This window comes from Toxorhynchites rutilus, chromosome 3 (genome assembly GCF_029784135.1).
Source record: "Toxorhynchites rutilus septentrionalis strain SRP chromosome 3, ASM2978413v1, whole genome shotgun sequence".
Taxonomy (NCBI): Eukaryota; Metazoa; Arthropoda; class Insecta; order Diptera; family Culicidae; genus Toxorhynchites; species Toxorhynchites rutilus.
In genome coordinates this window covers 25,221,249-25,243,305 of record NC_073746.1, presented here as the reverse complement: position 1 = coordinate 25,243,305, position 22,057 = coordinate 25,221,249, and the positions used below count along the sequence as shown (strand labels likewise).

Sequence of the window (22,057 nt, the reverse complement as noted above, 5' to 3'; positions counted from 1 at the left end):
ATCATTTCTAGTTGGCTCTTGCTAATTTTGATAAAAGTCATTCAAAGGAGGTTCATGTGAGTGATTTAAAATAACATAATTTTGCGATAAAATGTTGTTGTATCTGATAAATTCAAACTGCTCAAACAAGACTAAATTCAAATATTTTTGAATACACACTCAACACCCTTTCATCACTCCATTCCTCTAAACCCAAAACAACCATATATTCGTACCTAACATTTCACTAAAATTGTGATAGGACAATATCACTTTACTTCATGAAATTCAATTATGCTGAGATCTTATCTGAACGATTGTATTCTAATTCAGATCTAACGTGTCGGAAAAATGGCAACCACTTTAGCGCGCAATCCGAACACTTCCATCTAGCCGTGGAAAATGAAACAGCTGAAAACCAAAAAGAGAGGGGAGATACGCAGATATGATCCGACGACGACGATGACGTCGACCACTTTACAGCTATTCGAAGCGCGAAACGCGAAAGTTTCAATGTTAGAAAAAAAAAAAAACTAATTAACCCGCTCCCAAATGATTCCACAAGGCTGCAAGACGACGACCGGCCCCGAATGACTAATGGGTCAGATTTATTGTCCAAAATGGAGAGCCACCATTCGCATTTATGGTGCGGCCGCCTCAATTCTTCTGTGAAACATTGGTACTTTTTTTTCTCTCCGTTCGCTTGAATATATTGTAATTTAATGTTGCTGATCTTCTTTGGCGAAGTTTGAGGCTTCGCCAAAACACCACCTAACTGCAGCAATAACAACAAAGTGTCGGTCCAAATTTCGGACCTCTGATCATCCGATACGTCTCAATTAGTTTAACCATTCGAGCAGAATCGCAACAACGTTTACCGGCTATTGTGGTCTGGTCCCCCCAGTAATCCGATACTTCGGGGATTTGCTCTCTTTTTCGCTCTCTCGCAACATACGACGAAACCGCACACAATGCTCCCGGGGTTCGATTCGCCCAACCGTCCATCACTCAACGACTCAGAATGTCAAAACGAATTCCATTAGACATCGCCACAATCGAACCCCCCCGAAGCACTTCAATCTAGGCCATTACTCACGGACACCAGAAACAACCAGAAAACTGCAACGAAATGCTGTTGCTGCTGCTGCAGTGAGCTCGGCAAGAAAAGGTTAAACTATGTTCTCGGGCTCTTGGCTCAGTCCTGTCGGAGTTTTGTGTTTGTTGTTTTTTTTTGTGCGCTCAGTAGCGCTTCCTTCTTCGGCAGAATCGGGGTTCGTCGCTTAGCGCGCACACTATGGGATTTCAGGCGGACAAAAATCGGAGAAGTTACTGTCACCGTTCTGTTCTTCTATACTTCCTATGGAAAGTAGACCCTTTAACTAATACAATTTCAAAATATCAGGACTGTAGCAGGGTTATACCTGAGATATCGTGAAATGACGTTGAAAAACTGCGAAAAAAAATATTTTTTTTCGAAAAAACGAGTTTTTTTTTTATCATAATAACAGAATAAATTATATTGTTATAAACGTTATAAAAATATGTTTAAGTGGTTTTATTGTTTATTGTTTTTTTTACAAAAACGAACTTGAAGTTCAGTGCAATATTGATCTCAGAAATGTTAGCTACTCTCTGGCAATAATTTGATATATGATAATTGTAAAAAACTGTGGGGGGTCTTCGTAGCCACTTGGTTACGCGTTCGCTTACCAAGCGATCGATCGTGAGTTCAAACTCAGGGCCCTCAATTGACCATCTTTGTGTTGTTATAGAATAACTACGTTCACGCAACCATCATCAGCGATGGAAATCGAGCCACGGTGGAACAAAGATCGATTCATCCATACAACTGCTCTGCTCTGCAAGAAACATCGGGCTGCTGTTCTATAAATAACTGAACAATGATCAATATCAACTGTCTCCGCTGTCCGGTCTGCTGAACAATGGATGAACAGAAAGAATACCCTTACGCCTAAATGGCTACTACTGTGTAATTTACCATAATGTAATGGAACAGAAAACTTAACGCCTAAATGGCTACTACTAACTACTGTGTAATTCACAATTCATAGAAACATAAACATATGTACATGTACACGATTAAACCCGGCTCTGTTACAGCGAAATGCTAATGAGCCTAATAAATAAATGGGATAAAAAAAAATGTAAAAAACATCAAATATCATGCCAAAAAAGGCATGGCTCCCTGCACGTAAATAGTCCACTCTGACTGAACTAAATAAAGCATTTTTCAAGATTGAATTCACTATGACTGAACAATTTCGAATTATTTCTCAATCAATTTGCAGTTGTGAGTCAAAGTGTGCCTGTTATGAACACTAGAGTGAGAAGGGGTATGAGGTTGGAACCGCATAAACATTTGGTTGCGTTCAGCATAATAGTTTCTGCCATCTACTACAGGCATGAATATGTTTGCACCTTAAACAAGTTAAAGCAGAAACTTCCAATTTTCAATCATCTTAGACAGTATTCGTCAATAGAATGATCAAATTCGAATTCATTGTCATCGCTACAGCCTAAATCGCATCCTGAAATATTACATTTTGCGATCATTCACACTGAAGACCAGCATTTTTCACTGATCCGTTCAGTCAGTGGACCAAGCTTGTTTTTAATACACTCAGAATGTGCACATTTTACACTAACGGGTTCAAGCACATTTCGACAAGGTACCTATTAGCTTCAAGAAAATGTTTTGTTGGTTTGAATTCGGTGCTTGTATATTATTTAAATTCAATATACAAATGATTGTCACATGGTCCACTCTGTCCGCATATGATATAGAGCCTTTTTGCCATGGTAAATGGTACATGGTCCGCTCTGACTGCATACTATGAGGGGTTTTCGTTGATCAATCATAACAATTTCGATCTGTTATTCCTGCAGTATGCGTGATCTTCCAAATCTGATAAATGTAGAATGTATCTTACATAATGCTTAACCAAATGTAACCAATAACTCGAAATTTTCAATTTTGCGACTTGGTCCCCTCTGTCTTAACACCGACCAAATTAGGATATTAAGACGAGAATAAGAATAAAAATAATAATTTCAACTTTGTTAGATCATAAAAATTTAAAAAAATGTTATAAAATTGATTTTCATTTTTTTGTGATTTTCAATTCATAGGTTTTTTTTTGCTATTTCTTTATGATTTTCCATATTGCCTATATAAACCTGTTTTTGTGCGATCCTTTTTTTTTGTCGATTTTTTATTTGTGGAACCCCTTCTTTTTGTGTGATTTTATTATTTGTGCAATTGGTTTGTGCGGTTCAGGTTCTGATTTAATAAGAAAGTCGCAAGAAAAGGGTCGCACAAATAAGGAATTGCACAAAAAAGCATCGTCAGCGTTTGCCTGTAGTAAAGAAAAATTGAATAACAAGAAAATTGAAAACCATTCAACATCGTTAAAGTAATAAAATAAAATAAAATGAAAAAACTTTTAAAATTGAAATCATGAAAAATAAAATAGTGCAAAACGAAAAAAAAAATAAAATTGTTGAAATTTTAAATTCAATTTTTCAAATTTTTATATATTGACAATTTGAAAATTTTGAGCCATCAAAAATCTCAAATCGTAAGAATTTTAAGTCATAAAAATTGTTAATTGAAAAAAAAACTCAAAAAATTATGATTGATATGATTTTTCATTAAAATCCAAAGACAAGGAACTTAAACTGTAAATAATAAAAAAAATATAAAAGAATAAAATCGTTTAAATTGGAAAACCGTTAAAACAAAATCAAAAAAATAATTAGAAAATTAGAAAAAAATCAAGCAATATAAAATTTGAATCTTATAAAGTCGCTGAAATAAAAAAAAACAGTGAAAAATGAAATATTTTAAAATAAAAGATCATTATAAATTGAGATTTATAAAAATTGTAAAAATTATAGGAATATTCAATTTCAAAATTTGATAATCATAAAAATTAAAAATCGTAAAGCTTCAAAATAGCAATAAATCAAAATAATGAAAACAATTTGAAGCGTGCAAATTTGAAAACCGCAAAAATTGAAAAAATCTTTTTACTCCCAAGGTATAACAAATTCTGAAGAGTATTGCTACGACGATGTGTGTTATAGCTTTTTTTGAACCTTGTTTGTCTATACAAAATAAAAAAAATATTTTCAACAATTTTTTTATCCTTTTTATAAAGTTTTTTTTGACATGGTTGAAACTTGTCATCATTGACAATTTCTATATATTTCACGACCAACTTATTTAAAGAACTTATCTTCTTAAGTTTGGAATGTGACTTATTTTATAAAAATACCAGCTGAATTTGCCCGGCTTTGATTGAGAATCAAGTTCCCTTTTACTTCATGGATTGCACCCCCTCCCCTTTCCCCATACTTTAATGTAATACACACAGTTGAGGATTCTTCAAATTTTTAATTGCTGCTAAAAATAGGGATACCATCTGTCTTAATTTAGCAGGACATGCCCTGATTTTGATATTCTTTTGGGGCGTCCTGATTTACTTTTCATATTTTTGCATTTGCATTTCTTATTAAAAATCAGGACATTTTTTATAAGAAATTCAATTTTGTTGACGAATCATACCGGAGTTCTAAAATAATTCATTTGTTTTTTTTTGTATTTTATTTTTGAGTAGAATATTCTTAATAGGTGACTAAAATTTTACAAGCGTGTAGAGAGTAACCGGGGTTTATCGGATTGTTTTTGTGTTTTGTTGCAATATTCTATGTTGATTTTTGAATGTCAATACGGAACTATTTTCTACCAACGAATTACACCGAAATTTCCTTTGTCTCACAGAAAGACGTAATGATTATGAGATTAAGTACTTCATATGTTCATACACATGATTAGCATAATTCAATTGGAGTGCACATGATTTGGGCTTCAGAAGGAGCTTTTGCATTTCTTACGTTTCATAACCTGTACTCGTACAGAACAGACACCATCCTCTCCGGAGTATTTTCTCCGCGTGGATCGTCCGAGAAATATGTTAAATAAAAAATTTCTGTTCTTTTGAAGTGCAAACCACATACAACATGTTTTCATATTCTTAATACTAAAAAGAATGATAATGGTTTGGTCACAATCGTAGTTGTGGCAGGTGTTCTGATTTTTAACTCGGATGGTATCCCTAGCTAAAAAATGTTTGAAAATTAGAAAAAAAAAGTCAAATGTCGCTTTTCTCTTGTCTCCCTATTTTAAGTCTGTACACCCAAATGGCCGTATAAAAACTGCAATTTTGAGCAAAATTTAAGCACTTTGAAAAACTAAGAATGGCTGTATGTATGTGGCCGCGAAAACGATGTCCGTAAACAAAACAGCATCGCTATTGGGTGGTACGAATCAAAATCGTTTTTGAATTGCTATAACTTGTACTTGTCTCCAATTGTCCAGAACAACTCTTTCGAAACTGATGAAATTAATTTAACCAGCGTTGTTTCGCCACATCAGGGAAGTTTTTTCAACAAGTTGAATTCAATTTAGTGAGAGTTACGTGAGAGTGAGAGACAAATCTACTATCGAAAACTCGGAATCAAGATCGCACCCAACTTGCGATATATCCGGAACATTTTTTACCCGTTAGCGGAATTGAAATAAACATTCCGTGCAAAATAAAAAATCCATCGATGTGAGTATTCGTTGCTCTCATTCGACGAAGAACGATTTCTCATGTTTCTAGTCACTTCCCATCATTTTTTCTTTGCCGTTTCCGATGATAAACGTTCTTTGAACTGATACTGGAGGGCTAAATAGGTTTGATAATTGTCGATAAACTGCTGTGTGACTAACTGACTTGCATTTGGGCTTTGGCGTGAAAAGTCGCACCGGTAGCCTCAATTTGTCCACCATAACGAATTCAGGGAGGATGTAACCAGCAAAAGTGACTCGAAACGAGTCGGACGGCGTGAATGTTGTTTCCTTCCTCTTCGTGAGAGACTTTTCTGAGTTGGTGACAGTCCATTCGACTTCCATCGAGGGGAGCTTTTTAAATACGCTAACTCCTTTATTGTTTACATTTTCGCATGTCAGTCCTGTTTTAGTTACCAGCCTTCCAATTTCTACGTCATGGGAGAGGATATATACTCGATGTTTTTCTGAAGTGAAGTGCTTATCAGCAACAATCTCATTTATTGCGTGCTTCCGGTTAGATACGACTACCCGCAATTTGTTTGATCTAACCTTACAAACTTCGGAAATGGAGTTGTATTTTGTCAGATCTGTTGCGATCTTAATGACTTTCAAGGTTTTTCCATTCGATTTGGGCCGGAAGAAAAAAAACCATGGGCCAGCGCCAGGAGCATTGTCCGGATGAACCCCCCTGATACGGGGGACGGAGACAACAGGAAGACGAAGACGACGGTTGGGATGGAACGGGAACATCAGAAGGGAAAAGGGGAATCGTGAATGGGAGATGGAGAGTGGTAATATTGGTGGGTTGGGAGGTGGGATGGTACTCGCAATTTTTTTAGGGGGGAGGTAGGGTATTCGGAAGATGAGCTGACTCGTCCCCGGAAGAACTATCTTAAAATCCATGTGGTACACTCTGTCCAACTTATATAAGACCACCCTGATTCTGTTTCGTTGCAACACAAACAGTTAGAATTTCAACAAGATACATTCATACATTGTTGAATGCTTAGAATAAAGTATATTTAACGTCAATTACGTCCAAAAGAATTGTTTGTTTATTTATTGTGCTTAAAAATGATAATTTCAGCTGTCCAGTTTCTATAAGACCACTTCAAAATATTATCAAGTATTATCAATGAAAAATTCTAAACGATAGGCTGATTTACATTTCAATTAGAAACCTTGCCATTTCAACTAATAACCTTGAAAATTCGTATTGGAATACTATTTACCAAATTCTGCTGAACGGATTTCTCGATATTTTTCCATTTTTCCGAAATTGCGACCTTGAGTTCTTCAATCGTGGTGTACCGTTTTCCCTCAGTGTACAATCTGCGTACAAGGATCCCCCCTAAAATTTTCAATAGGATTCAAGTCTGGAGAGCGAGCCGGCCAGTCCAAAAAATTAGGTTTTTGGTTCTTAATCCATTGCTTAGTTTACTTGCTGGTATGAATAGAAGCATTGTTTTGCTGGAATGTGAATTTTTTGTGACGATATCCACGCAAAAACGGCAGGAAAGAAGATTCCAGAACATGTGTGTAATCCTTGAATGATGTGGAAGTTATCTTGAGCTTTCCGGTTGCGCAGAATCCCGCCCAAACCATGCACGAGCTTCCACCAAAATTCCTGGTTGAAAAATACTACTTCTTCTTCCGTAAATCACACCAATACCCGTTGGAACTATCGGGACCGTCCAAATTAAACTTGTTTTCGTCAGTTAAGATAACCTATACATTGAAGAACTCTTCGTTATGGTATACAGCAAAATGTATTCTTTTGGAAACATTTTTTGTCACAACATACCATTTCTCACTGTCGGTTCATGTGAGCTTTGGAAAGGATCAGACGTCTACCGAGGTGAGATGGTGTAAGATGAGGAGTTTTAATTTTTTAAGCCTTCTTTATGTGAGGATTTTTTACCAAAATTTGATGAATTGTCACCCGAGCCGTTAAGTAGTTGAAATATTGCTTTATTTGCACATGCGATTGTGAGGTACTCGAACCTGTTCTAGCTTTTTCCCGCTTATCCCGTCAGAGAGCTTCGATTTACGTGGAGCTCTTTTCTTCTTACCGTATCCTTGAGGATTCGCAAAATCATTGACCACTACTTGATTGGATCGTCCAATCCGACGAGAAATTTCTCTGATACCAACATTTTCTTGGTGAAATGCTCCGATTTGTCTCTCTTCTCTCTCCGTGAGGACTTTTCCTTCGGCATCTTCCAGATTTAATTAATCAAAACAACTAAAACGACGGAAAATGTAACTGGTCTTATAGAAACTTGACAGTTGAAAATACGAAAACATTCGTTTACGCTCAGCGCTTTCACACACACACATATGAAAATCATGCAGTGTATGGTAGTCACCAATATCTACACACTAGCATATAAATTGAAGCATTGTTAGTTTACAATGACACAAAGCAGCAAGATCATCACCTGGTCTTATAGAAGTTGGACAGAGTGGAGTATGACGTATATTGCAATAACAACTTCACGTAATATGCATTTGAAATCAAAAATAGTCAAAAATATGATGTAAATATTTTTGTCCGCTTGCTTGTATGGAAATCTCCCATAGTGGTAGCGCTTCCTTCTTCGGCAGAATCGGAGTTCGTCGCTTAGCGCGTGCACAGTGGGTTACTGCGTCTCGGGAGGAAAAAAGGGATACGGAGTGTTTGTGCGAAAATATTTTAAATGCTCCCCCTCTCCGGCCAACGTGTACGCACTTTAAGTGCAGTTAGGTGTTTTCCCCCGGTCCCTTATCCCTCCGGGTCGATTGAAACGTGTTTTTTTGTTCCTCTTCCCTGCGAGAGAGAGAGAGATAGTAACGCAGGGTCCAATCAACGATTGGTTTCGAGCTGAATTATTGAAAATTGGGCAGCTGGGCGAATCGGTTGGCGGCGGGTCCATTATCATCTGTAATCTCGATGGATAATTAGCATCGCGCCGCGTCTGGAGAATAGCCACCGTAATGATGACACCAATTGCATAAATCGTTTTCGAACTTCAGCACTGTCAACGGGGCGGGGGCAAAAATGATGGCGGAAGATAATGGATCCCATTCGCGCACACACTCTTTTTCGGGGGAATGATCACCAGAAAGTTTTCGATTCGGTTTTTGATTCTACGGTCAGGCCAGGAGTAATCATCTTAATGAAGCAGTTTGTCACCGTCCGGTGTCAACGCATTGTCATCACCCCACGCGGAGTTTTGTACTTCATTTTCGTCGGGAAACCCCTAGGGTTCTTTTTACTTGGTGATCCTGAATGGACGCGCTTCTGTACTTCAGCTGCAGGGCTCCAGCACTCCCAAATTATCTCCATCGTCATAACCTCCAAAGCAATTGCCAAACTCTCCGATGATGACGACGCTGATGATGATGATGGGCAGTGAAGAAGAGAGTCCACACTGCATTTATGATCGTAAACGATGACCGCTTGGGACGTAGAACGAAGAAGCGATAGCTGTGTGTTATAGCAGGGCTTGCAGCCCACTCCTCCACCTCCTCCGGATTACGTGGTTGGTTAATTTCAATGTTTTATTAGCGGTAACAGAAGTTCAGACATTAGAGCGGTTTGTTCGGTGCTGGTGAACATGGCCATAATGAGGTGACTTGAGTATACACGTGTGTGTGTGGGTGTGTGTTTCAGTGGATGTTTTGGTTGGCCAACCGCGGAAACGGGCAGTAGCGAAGAGAGAGAGTAATATCTCTAACTGTCTTGAAAGATGGTCCAAAATAGGTCATTGCTGTAAATTAGATGGTTTCGTTCAGATTACCGCGGGCAGACGAGATCCAGAAGTCGTAAAGTGTTTTCGACTTGCGACATGACATTGTAGAAGTGTTTTTCCCGTGCTCGTATACAGCTACATCGAAAACGGGTGAAACTTTTGAAAAACTATTTCTTCGGTTTGACACAGGGTACCAAATCCTTCGCTGTACATTTCATTCATCCTAAAGTTGCTATATTCTATAGCATTTCAGAATCTAATCACAATTTATATAAGGGTAAATACAGGATTATCCATTAGTTGATTCGGACAGTTAAGTTGAAAATAAAACACAAATATTTAAAATAATGTTTTTTTTTGCATTTTTTGTTTGGCTTGTGAAATTGAATGTGGACGGAGATTCACAAGAGAAATCCAGCGGTTTCAAATCACATGATCTCGGCAGCCAATTGACCAAAGCCAAATTTGCTCGTGAAGGGAGAAATGTAGCCACAGCAGAATCACCGGTAGACAGAGAAGTTTTAGCTTATTTCTTGAATTTAAAACTTATGTCCATCTCAATCTTACACTCTTCTACCAGGTCCTTGTTTCTGCTGCTGCTGACCCAAATTTTGGAACGGATTCACCCGCATCGCAGGTCGAGTATCAAACGCGAAGAAGCTCCCAAAAATAATAAAAACAAGCCACGAGGAAATAACACTACAAACATATATATATATATAGCACATGAGTTCGTTTCGTGTTGGCTTCGTTTGTATAGCTTTGATATTCCTTGGAAGGGGTTCGTGCCATAGTCCTAAACTGGGCTTCAATAATGATCCCTCCTCTGGGAGTAGCAAAAATGTAAATAAAAATTGCATGTTGATCTTGTTCTACACCTAAAGTTATTTTTTAGCACATGTTATGGCATCCCAGTTTATTACATTAAATGAGCTGCAAAATAACAGAAAATGTTCTACTCCCCAATACATGTATATCATTTGTATAATATATATGCTAGAGCCAATATGAGCAAGCGAAACAGGAGACACATTTGAATGAAAGCATATGAAAGCTTTTCGTATAGTTTGCCAAATACACGGCCCAGACAGAGAAAGATATATTCTCGTTCATGTTCTTCTTTATCCTCTTGGAAAACACTTTCCAACTCCATTTTATGATGATGTGTAATTTTATCACGCTTCTGTATAACAGCGCTGGCAGCTATAAGGATAGCGTAGTCGTGTGAAATAGCATTGCATTCCAGCCGGCCTTGGTTCGATTCCCATTGACGTCGTATGGACTTTTTTTTGGCACAATCCCAAATGAAATGAGAAAAGAAAACAGAAACAGATGTCTGCTCGCATACATACAAACAATTTTTGAACTTTTGAAATAGCTCATTACTTGCGCAGTTGACTCTCCAACACACGAAATGGCATCATTTCTGCCAAAGATGAAATGTTTTCTGCCAACGCTAGTTTGGGTGCAGCAAGTAGCTAAGTTGCAGGAGTGTTAAAGACAGTCATGTTAATGTGGCTTAGAATTATTTGCAACCTAACACTGAGACCTTTGCAAATGGGGAGCGCTAATTTTCTGAATTTAGGACGACGAAGAACAACAACATAGCGTCTTGATCTATCGGCGAGTTATGAAGATGTTTTTCTATATGAGCCTTGACAAATTGATATTTTGACGTGGGACTACGTCTAACCGGAATATATGGAGGGTAAAATGAAAACCTAAACACAGAACATGCAGGAAAAAATGAAAGATTTCGAATGCTTATAGCTCGAACATTTCGTACTGGATAGGAGAGATGTTTGCATCACTTGATAGGGAATATTTCTACGCATCTATCGCAACTAACAAAATGTTGTTTTTCATTAGATAAACAATTGAAAAACTGTAAAATATTAGGCGTTATCTAAACGCCCTAACTGCATCGTTTTGATTGGCCCGATTTACGGTTTCCCTAACACAGCCATCAAAACCAAGCAGCCTTGGGGAAATCGGCATTGCAAATACATGAAAGTAGGGGGACTTTTGTTCTCATCGAAAAATGTTCCCTAACACAGACTTTAAAACCAAGCAGCGAAATCGGCATTGCAAACACACGAAAGAGCCTAGAGGCGAGTGAACTGAAAAGTTTAAACCCTCTTAAAGCCAAAAAGAAGAAAAAGAACACACGAAAGTAGGGGGAGCTTTTGTTCCCACCGAAATGTGTTCCCTAATATAGATTTCTAAACCAAGGTGCCTGGAGAAATCGGTATTTCAAATTCATGCAAGTCGGGGGTATTTTTGTTCCGACTGGAATGTGTTTCCCTAACACAGACTTCAAATCCATGAAGCGTGGGGTAATCGGCATTGCGAATTCATACAAATCGGGGGTATTTTTGTTCCGATTGAAATGTGTTTCCCTAACACAGACTTCAAAACCGAGGTTTCTGGGGAAATCGGCTCTGCAAATAAATGCAAACTGCGAGTACTTTTGTCCTCGCTTGCCTTTGTGCAGAGTGGAATATGTCTGTCCTAACATGATCTTCTAAACTTAGGAACCTGGGAAAATCGTGCAGCCACTAGAAGCGAATGAACTTCCCAGTTTCAAGCAAATTCGAGATTCGAGAAGTATGTCCGTCATTAAATTTACTTGTAACGAAGAACAATCAATCACAATAAATGAATTGACTTTACACGGCATTTGTTCATTTTTTTCACTCACAGAGCAAATATATTGAACTCAATTGAATTTGGAAACTGATTCATTCAATCAAGAATTTAATCAATACAAACGAATGATTGCTAAGCTAAGGTAGTTCCACGTGAACCTTGCGGTTATATCATAGACATAACCCACTCATTTTTTTTTTACTCATGAAAAGGGAATACTTATAACCAATTAATTACTCCTTTTAAGAAAACGTTTTATTTTGATGTTCACAATATTCACACAAAATTGACAATATTACTGAAATCTGTATTAAAAATAAAAAAATAAAAAGATAATCGATTTTTCTCTTTTTGTTTACAGGTAAATAAAACACGCAATTCCATCATTGGGTTATGTCGGACCTTCGATCTGCTTTGGTTGGTATGTATGGGCGTTGAATGCCAATGAATGTATTGTAAAAAAGTGACGTTCGAATTTTCGAGACTTCTTGTAAAATGTTGATTCCCCCGAAAAAATACCATATGCAAAATTTCAGCTCAATCGCACTTCATTTACTAGTGTCGTAAAGACGCCAAAGTTTAAGTTTTTTTTAAAAAACACCCGATGAAATCGGCGTTTGCAAAAAAAAAATTAAGCCTAATGTCTTCAAATTGCATGAAACTTCGAGATCTACTGTCATTTAGAATGTTTTTTTTGTCAAAAATCGACTCTCTGGGACTGGGTTTTTTCGGAATACGAGGCAGAACGTATAGTTCAGGCTACTAATGAAAATGGTCATCTCGATTTTTCATACTCCCTACAAAATGTTGATTTACACGCTAAACTACCCAATGAAAAATATCAGCTTCAAATATCGGATTTCATTTAGTGCTATGTACCACAAAGACGTCGAAGTTTGAATATTAAATTGGGATTCTCAAAAAAAAAAATTGATAAACAAAAAAATTGTCATTTTTTTGTGATGGCAGTTAATCTCGTCAAGTTTAAGACATTTGCCTAATTGATGCAACAAATCAGAAGAAGGTGGAGAGCATGGGGAGGCGAAGGGAGCTTTTGAGGTGAAAGAACACGACCAAAAGATGTCATGAAGACGACAGAAAACATGGGAAAAAACGAGACGAAGGCAAAACAAGAAAAACAACCCGGCACAAACAAGCCCCTTTGATGAGTGGGTAGAATAAATAGAAAATGGTGAAAAATACGAGAAAAAGAAAAGATTCTATACGGGAAATGGGAAGAAATACTAGCAAAAAATTAGAACACACGAGAACATAAAACAGAACATGGGAAAGAACACGAAATCGATGACGAAGGGGAAAACGAAGAAAAACACCTGCAAGGGTACGAAGAGAAATATGAACGAAAATAGATAAGGGTACATAAGAGAGAACGATAAAAATGACAAAGAGGGAATGTATATGAAAATGAAAATGATGGAAAGTGTAGAAAAACATGAAGCTGAAGACGGCATAGAATACGAGGAAGAAGAAAATTCTTTAGAGGGAGAACATTGTGAAAAATAAGTCAAGAAAGGACACGGATAATAATACGAGGAAATGATGAGAAGGAATGAAAAAATAAGAATAACGATGAGAATGATTGCGAGGTTGAAGAAACGATGAAAAAAATGGCAGAAAATACAGAAGAATATGAGACTGGAAACGGAAAAATATAAGGAGGAATTCATGGAACAAGAATACGAATGTGTGGCTCCCGTGTAGCTGAGTGGTGTGCGTCACACATATCATGCCAGGAGTTCGGAGGGGTTGATTTTTCGTCAAAGAAATTTCTTTCGATATGCGCGTCAGTGCCCAAAGGTTTTTTTTTCAAATAAATCAAATGGACAAAACAAATTCTTCGGAACGCAACATTGTCATAAAAAAAACCATTTTAGGTAAAATGGATATGTTAATGGCTCAAATTTTCGAATTTTTTAATTGTTTATCTTCAAATATCAATATCCGGCCTAGAAGCTTATTGGAATCAGGGCCTTTCCAATTACCTACCTTTCATTGACGACCCGTCGAAAATGAACATACTGCATTGCAATCTGTAGCTTATTTACGCTGGTTCAATTTATTTGCTGCCCTTTGTTCATGTTCAATAAAAACAATATATCTTATGCTTGGTGCACGCTCCATAAATATAAGCTCGTTTTTTTTCAAAGCGAATACATTGATTCAGTCGAGTACCTCATATTCAAATGAAAGTAAAAGTATTCGAATGAACTCACCGAAAATAGTAAAAACGTCATGGTGAAGGTTATAGGCTATAGGCTAGCGTGAGTAATCAATTTCAGCGTGACTGCTATGCCCTCCTATGCCTCTTTCAAAACTATTGTTTCTAAAGACGATCCCGGGCAATTTATGTTGGTGAAATTGAATTGATGAAACTTTCAGCAGGGATGCCAGGTTTGAAGAAATGTCTTCATTTTGAAGATATTTGACTTACTGTAAAGACGTTTGATTTTGTGAAGACATTATAAAATATGTGAAGACATTTCATTTCATTTCATTGTATAGAGCGTATGTGAATTTTTGAGAGATATTATTTTCATAAATTTCTGACTATTGGCCGGAAAGATCGTCAAAAGAAGTAAGGCTTTTATATCGGTGTCATTCGATCGCTTTTTTATCAGTGTCACTTGTTTACTATTGTTCTTAGTAATCAACAGAAACTTTTGCCTCGGGTTTTTTTAGTGTTCAACTAGCAATAATCACACCTCGGATAAACCTCGATGGTTATAATATCGCCACTGCGCAAGGCTAGTCTCGGGGTCATTCACTCGCTTTTTTCAAACTTTTCCAAGCAGAAAATCCACAAGTATATAGAATGAATTCAACAACGAGGGACCTCTATTGTCTCTAGAAGACATTAGTTCATTTGCACTAGAAAATTTGAATGATAGTGACATTGAATTCTTATTAATTTGGACCTATATTAGACAATAGATTAACCTAGATCTTTCAAACGACTTCACAAAACGAAGGTTTTTCGGTTACACACCGTTTCAATAATCAGTTTTATGGATATGGTTTGAGCTACTACCAAAACTTCAAAGCTGAAATAAAAAAATTGAGTTATTACAGTTCCGCTTTTGTGGATAACCGGTGCGATATTCACTCAATTAACGGTTTATCAGGCTAAAAGGAACAAGTGAAAAAAAAAATTAAAGTGTCGGGACGAATATCAGACATGAGCAAAGTGGAATAATGAGTGTAGAAGGAAAAAGCCACGATGAAGAATATGAGATAGATGAAGGCGTTTCAGAGAGAAAGATGAAAATACACGTGCAAAAAAAAAAAGAGAAAAGAGAAGAGAAGAGAAAAGCGCAGCGTGGAGCAGAAGAAAACCAGGAAAATGAAGGAAAAGGTGGGGAGGCAAATGAGAGAAAATGAAGAGAAAAACATAAGCTCAAGGATGAGGAAGGAAACGAAGAAGAATACAAGGAAAAAATTGAGATGAAGATGAGTGAAGGAATCGAGGAAGAAAACCAAGAATAATCAGATGATTGTGACGATAGGAAATATGAAAGAGATACGGGAAGATACTCGTGAGTAAATTATAACAAAAAATCGAGGAAGAAATGATAAAGAAGATGAGGAAGAATACGAAATTGATAACAGAAAAATATTGAGAAGAAGACGGAGAAGAATATTAGGAAAATGAGGAAGTAGACGAACGATAACATTAGGAAAATATCAAGTGGAAAAATGTGAAGATATAGACATAGAATAAATACGAACAAGAAAACAATGCTTGAGAGGGAGAGAGAGAGAGAAGAATACGTAAGAGCAAAACAATTGGAAGGAGAGGAAGATAAAATTGGAATGAAGACGGGAAGAATATGAGATCGATGACGAGGTAGAATATAACGAAGAATACGAAGAAGAAAAGAAGAGAAAATGAGGAGGAAGATGAAGAGGAATATGAGAAAAATAACAATAAAAAGTCAAATCAGGGTTGTGTCCGAGACACGACCACATAGTTGACGTAGGAATCCGTTAGGTTATCTGTTGATTTTGGATATGCTTGAATAATATAATGATAATGAATATTATATAATGATTGAATATATGATATATAATTTGGTGGCCCTGAAAAGAGCCATTTTGTTTGGTTGTTGCGTATTGTTTGTTCGCTTTACCAGTGCTTACCGAGTGATGATGACAGAAGGATGGTAAACAGTGGTTGGATGGTGCGCATCAGATAGAAGATGCCGAAGTGGAATGATATATGATGAAAACCGCCCTCTGTGTCCCTAGACGAGATGCGTCCTGTGTTATGTATGGATGAAATGAAGAAAAAAAACTCACCAATTTAATATAAGATAATTATCAATACCGAACACAATTATCAATCTTTCTCATCAGTAAAAACATGTTACTTTTATATAGAGAAAGCATATGTGAAATGGAAAATGTAATTTTCTTTTATATTTTGTACCTTCCCAGTGTTTATTCAACCCAATGCGGAATTTAATTGGACTAACAACACCTAATACTATATGTAGAGCATTTGGGGAATCACTTTTCGAATATTTCTTCATTTTTCTAATTTTCTTCGCCGATTTTCTATTTTCAATTTGTACCCCAATATATTCCCGAAAGACGTAATCCTACGTCTAAAAATGTAGAACAATACAAAGATGAAGACGTATTTGAACGAGAAAGAATACATAAAAAATAATAGTAAAAAAATAGGAAGAATTTGAGATGGATGGCTAGGTGAAATACAAAGAAGAAATCGGGGTAGAAAACGAAGAAATAGACGAGAGAGAAAAAAGGGAAAGGAACTGGTTTAGAAAACGAGAAAAAATACTCAAAAAAGGAAGTATAGAAGAACATGAAGTTGAAGACGTGAACAAATACGAGGAGGCTTGAGAGGAGAAATAATATGAAATAAAGTATGAGCAAAAAAAGGAAGAGACGAGGGGAACATCAAAAAACATGCGAAGAAGAACACAAAATCGATAGCGAAAGAATGTACGAAGAAAAAACATATCCATCCAAAAAGAGGGAGAAGAGTAAAATGAATATAAGGGAACATGGAGCCGAAAACGAGGAAGAATATGACACCTGAGAGGAAGAAGAATACAACAAAAGAGATGAAAACGAAAAAAACATGGTACAGACAAGAAAGAAGAAAGCGAGCAAGATTGGAGGAGGAAAACAAAGGAGAAGAAGGAGAAGAATTCATAGTTGGATACCATGAAGAATATAAGGAAGAAGACATGGAAAAAAGTAATGAATAAATGGGGAACGAGGAAAGAAGTGGAGGGCGGGAAGTCATATTCATATTTTACATTAAAAAAAAGAACGAAACTAAGTGAAATGCGGAGAATGGAAGATGGCGAGGACAACATATGAAAAGAGAAGAAGATGACAGTGGAAGATGACGAAAAAGAAGACAATGGTAGAGACAAGATAGAATACGAGGAAGAAGACGATATGGGTTAGACTACGGGAAATTGATCAACAGCTTAAAGCGTTCTTTCTAACGATAAAGTGAATAACTTCGATTTTATTTCTCTTCACGCCCAAAACCGAGTTCCCCTAATACATGCATTCGAAACTTCCTCACTTCATTAATGTTAATGATAAATAATTGTGAGCCGACTTCTTGCAGTACACTTCAGGTCAGTTGTTCACAGTCTTGTATATTACCATATTTTAATATCAGATTTCCAGTTGACCTGAACATTGTAACATTGACTCGTCTACGGAAAATCCTGACCAACCACAACCTTCGGCCTATTTCTGTTTTTACAACGTGTAAATGAGCGTTTTGGTACGTTTAACATGATCCTCACAATGCAAAACACGAGCGCCAAGAGTGAAACATTCTCTATCCAGTGCGGTGCTTCCATCTCATTACAAGCTGTTATCTGTCATCGTTTTTGTTTTTTTGTCGTTGCAGATTTGCTTGGTGATAATTTATTCTCCCTGCGAGTTGATATGATGGCAAGGCTTTATCACCACGGCACCAAGATTCGTCGAGATTCACTGGACAGCGCGTTATGAGCGTGACGAGCTTCATTACCATTTAAAACCCATTTTGTGCAACGATTCCGCACCGCGTGTGATACGAGCGAAATCGTGTTTTTTTTTGTTCGTTTCCAAAATCAACCATTGAGATAAATTTGTAATCTAGCACAAACTCCCGAAATTTGCCCCAATTCATCATTCGGCTTAGCTCCGAGTTCCTTTCACATCGAAAAAAAACATCATGGTACCAAGTAGTGTGTGTGCAATTAACGGATGCCACCGCCATTATTTACACCTTTACTGCCTTTGGCAGTTTCTGTTTCTTTTCCAATCAGGCAACAGCGATAATATTTCTGTTCCGTCAATGCGCTGGGATTATGGTTTTGACCGTGCTCAAAATCTTCTACAACAACAACAACAACAACAGAACCACAAGGTCTGACCCAGAAGACATAATCGTGGCGGAACGCGCGGTTTGAAGAGATCAAAATTGCCACTAATAAAAACAATGAGTTATCCCAGGTTCTAATTTTTTTTTTGGTTTGGTGTGTCTGTTTTTGAGTCTATTTTCTACTGTTGTTAGAGGGGAAGAAAAATTGAGAAATTAATTCGGATGATGTACACAAATAGCTAACATTCCATATTACGGTTCAGAACTAAATCCATGAGATCGGCTCTATCTCGGGATAGTTTTGATGCGTATTATACGTTGATGTACCAGAAGAAAGTTTATTATTGCGCTTTGAAGAAAATATCAAAACTAAATATTGTGCGATTTAGTTCCGTTGAAATTGCTTTTCTTGGAACGCATTGCATCGATTTTGAGTACTCTGCTAGTCTAGCAGCATTTCTCGATTGGGTGGAATTCTTTTTTCAATTAAAACTATCTGTTGTCACAATACTACTAAAGTGTCTCTCGGCTTTAGTAACTTTAATCCAAATCTGGTCAAAATATCACAGTGCAATTATGTGTCCTGTTATCTGACAGAATGCGTTTTGAAACACGCTTCACTGTAAAGCTTCTAGTCCATAGCTTTAATCAGCAATTCCATGAAAAAAGAATCTATCGAAGAAAAAATCGCCTGATTTTGGTCAAACTTCGTATATTTATTCCTTTTCGAACAATCTGAGACAAATCTTTTTCTTATTTCGCCCTTAAGAATCAGAAAAGTTTGAAAAATCGACTTTTTTGTCGATTTGTTGTCAGCGTTTTTTTAAGTTCGCAACTTTTGAACCGCTCGACCCATTCGAGATTTCAAATAAACGCAAATAAACGGCTATTTAAGTAGACCTTCCAGGTAAAAAATATTGTTCGTGGTCCATTCGACTGTTTTTGACGAATGCTTGGAAGATGTTTATTTTTAGTTTTCGCGGTGCGAGACTAAATGCATTAATTCTAGTTTTTCGGTAATATTGATCAATCCCAGAGTTCAAAATTTGCTCTAATTGTTCTCAATCCCTTTTTCCATGCAGCCATTATGACGTGTTCTGTTATCAATCCGTATTCTCTTTATCCTGCGGACAATTTTGAGTCATCCGAATTAAGCAACATCGCAATTTCAGTACCTAAGGGTGTTTTCTTTTTTGGCTTCTATCTTTTACAGCTTTTTTCAAACTGAAAAATTGTAACAACACAAGATGCTGTCAAAACATTCCAGAAACAACCGCTAGGAGTGCTCCGGTACAATTTACAGTGCGTCCAGATTAGGAATAGTTTCAATAGTTTTTCCTTATTTGAATGAAAATTTACACAGAAGATTTTGATGTAGGACGTCTGATCTTTCAATATAGGAGCCAAATGGAACAAGTGTATCGATTTTGAACGTTAATATCTCTTCAATTAATGGATGAATTTTTTTTTTCAAACTAGCTTACCGGGCAAACGCTGTTCTGCCATATAAATTATTTCAAGTTAATGTTGGTTGGTTGGTAAGTAACAAATTACGAATATATCTTAGAGAAATTTGAATGTTATCGTTAAGCTCTATAAAACTGATCTGATTGATTGGTGATTGATTTTCATTGCGAAACATATGTTCAATCGATTTTTTTTCGAGTTTTTTCTATTCATCTCAAATATCCTCCAAGTATTCTATGATTCTAATTTGAAAAAAACCTTTTTTTTTAATTATAAGATATATTTCATGCCAACTCGACTGGCAACTGGCAGCACCACACAGATTGCATTGAAAGGTTGTGGGTGTAAAAACATTGGTCATTCAAGCAACTTTCCTTACTTGAAATCTCCTGAAAATTCATTAGACTACTTTTTGAAAAGGGTCAAAGTTTTTTTTCTAAATTTATTTTTAAATTTAAAAAAAAAACTATAATATCTAAAAAATTTTGGTCGAAGAATGAAACGTAGGATTGTTCAAATTTTCACAAAAGGAATCCTACATTTTAGTTTTTAACCAAAAATTTGTAGGTCTGATAGTCTTTGACTTAAAAATTTTCTATAAGTCCTACATAATATTGGTCAGAGAATAAAATGTAGGAAATTGTTTTCATTAGAAAATATCAAACAAAATAAAAAAAATATCAATTGAAAAAAAATTAATTTAAGTTTTAAGTTAAGTTGTTTTTTCTGAAAACATGGTTTTTTGAAATTCTGAAAAATGAATTGTCAGTACAGTTACCAATAAGTCATTTATGCATCGGAAGAAGGGCAACAGGGAAAGATTTTTCCTAACAACAAGTTCTTCATGTTTTCTTTGAGAAATTATTACAGGTCGGACTCGATTATATGTGTTTCGATTATATACAATTTTGGACTCGATTATATACAATTTGGAAAAAATATTTTTTTTATGTTTCAAATATGACTTATTTCATGAAGAAATGTAACCTTTCACCGTTAAGGTGTAATTTAAGTGGCTATTACATGTACAGTGGGGTAAAAATCGTGATTTTTTAAGATTTTATTCTAATTTTCACCAGGAATCGTTTATATCGATATTGCAGCCACATTAAGAACGATAGAAGTTGGGTGTCAAAGAACAAATTGTAGAGCGGTTAAAAAGCTTCAATTTAATTGCCAAAAACAATCTAGTTTAATATAAATTTTTAGGATGAAATTAATAATGACACATGAAAAATTATTAACTTTTATTTTTTTCACTTCCAAAATGTTATTGAAATCCACTAATTTAGATGTTCCACTACTATATCCTGTACAAAATTTTCTCATCCTTCAAATGAACGCAACAGAATCGTCCTCTGTGGCGTACTTTGTAGTGTAGAGCCAGTTTGAGGCAACAGAGTCCGAAACAAAAAAAAGTTCTATAACTCTGTCATTGTTGAAATTCGAACATATGCGTAGAAGGATTTTTTTCATCAAATATGATCGTCTATCACCTTCTGAGAGAATCTGGATAAATTATTTTTTCCATGTGAGAAAGGTGTTTTCTCACTTTAAGGGAATGGATCAAAATCAAATCCCTCTTTTATATTCAAAAAACAAAAAAATACATGCAAAAAAAAACAATAAAAAATTTTTTTTTTGACTCGATTATATACAGTGCAAAAAAATCAGAAACTGTATATAATCGAGTCCGCGCTGTAAAGGCAAAGCTTTTTTTGTGCGGGGGATACGGACTGATAAAAGAAATCGTGCAAAACTTCACCAGTGTGCGGTAGATAGGGACCGCATAAAAAAGTTTCCCCCAAGAAAATAACTCAAATACACGCCATTCACCTTTCAATTTCCTTTTGTTTCCCTGCTTTGCGATGGGACACTTTGCCTTTTCGGTGGCGCGTGGCTGTTTTGTGTTTTTAGTTGCATGTCGAAACATGTTCCTGTTAGAAATCATGTCATGCAAAAACTTAGAAAAAATTAAAGCATTTGATGAGAGGAGGGTAATGATTTCAGAAACGGATAATTGAGACGCAAATATGCTTTTTTCGCACTGAAATAGATATAAACCATCGAAAAAAACTAAATGGACGATAATTTCATCAAATATGCTTCTTTTCATACGCCGCACAAAAAAAAAACGCACAAGAACAGAAAACCGCACAAAAAAATGGCACACAAAAAAATTCGCACAGAAAAAAACCGCACAAAAACAGG

General features: G+C 36.3%; 1 protein-coding gene and 1 pseudogene across 4 annotated transcripts in view; one reads left to right on the top strand and one right to left on the bottom strand.

Moving 5' to 3' along the window:
• Positions 1-22,057, top strand: part of LOC129780161 (protein Shroom) — a 639,098-nt gene that overhangs the window by 131,586 nt on the left and 485,455 nt on the right. The window lies entirely within an intron of this gene.
• On the bottom strand, positions 14,650-14,768 carry LOC129780759 (U4 spliceosomal RNA; annotated as a pseudogene).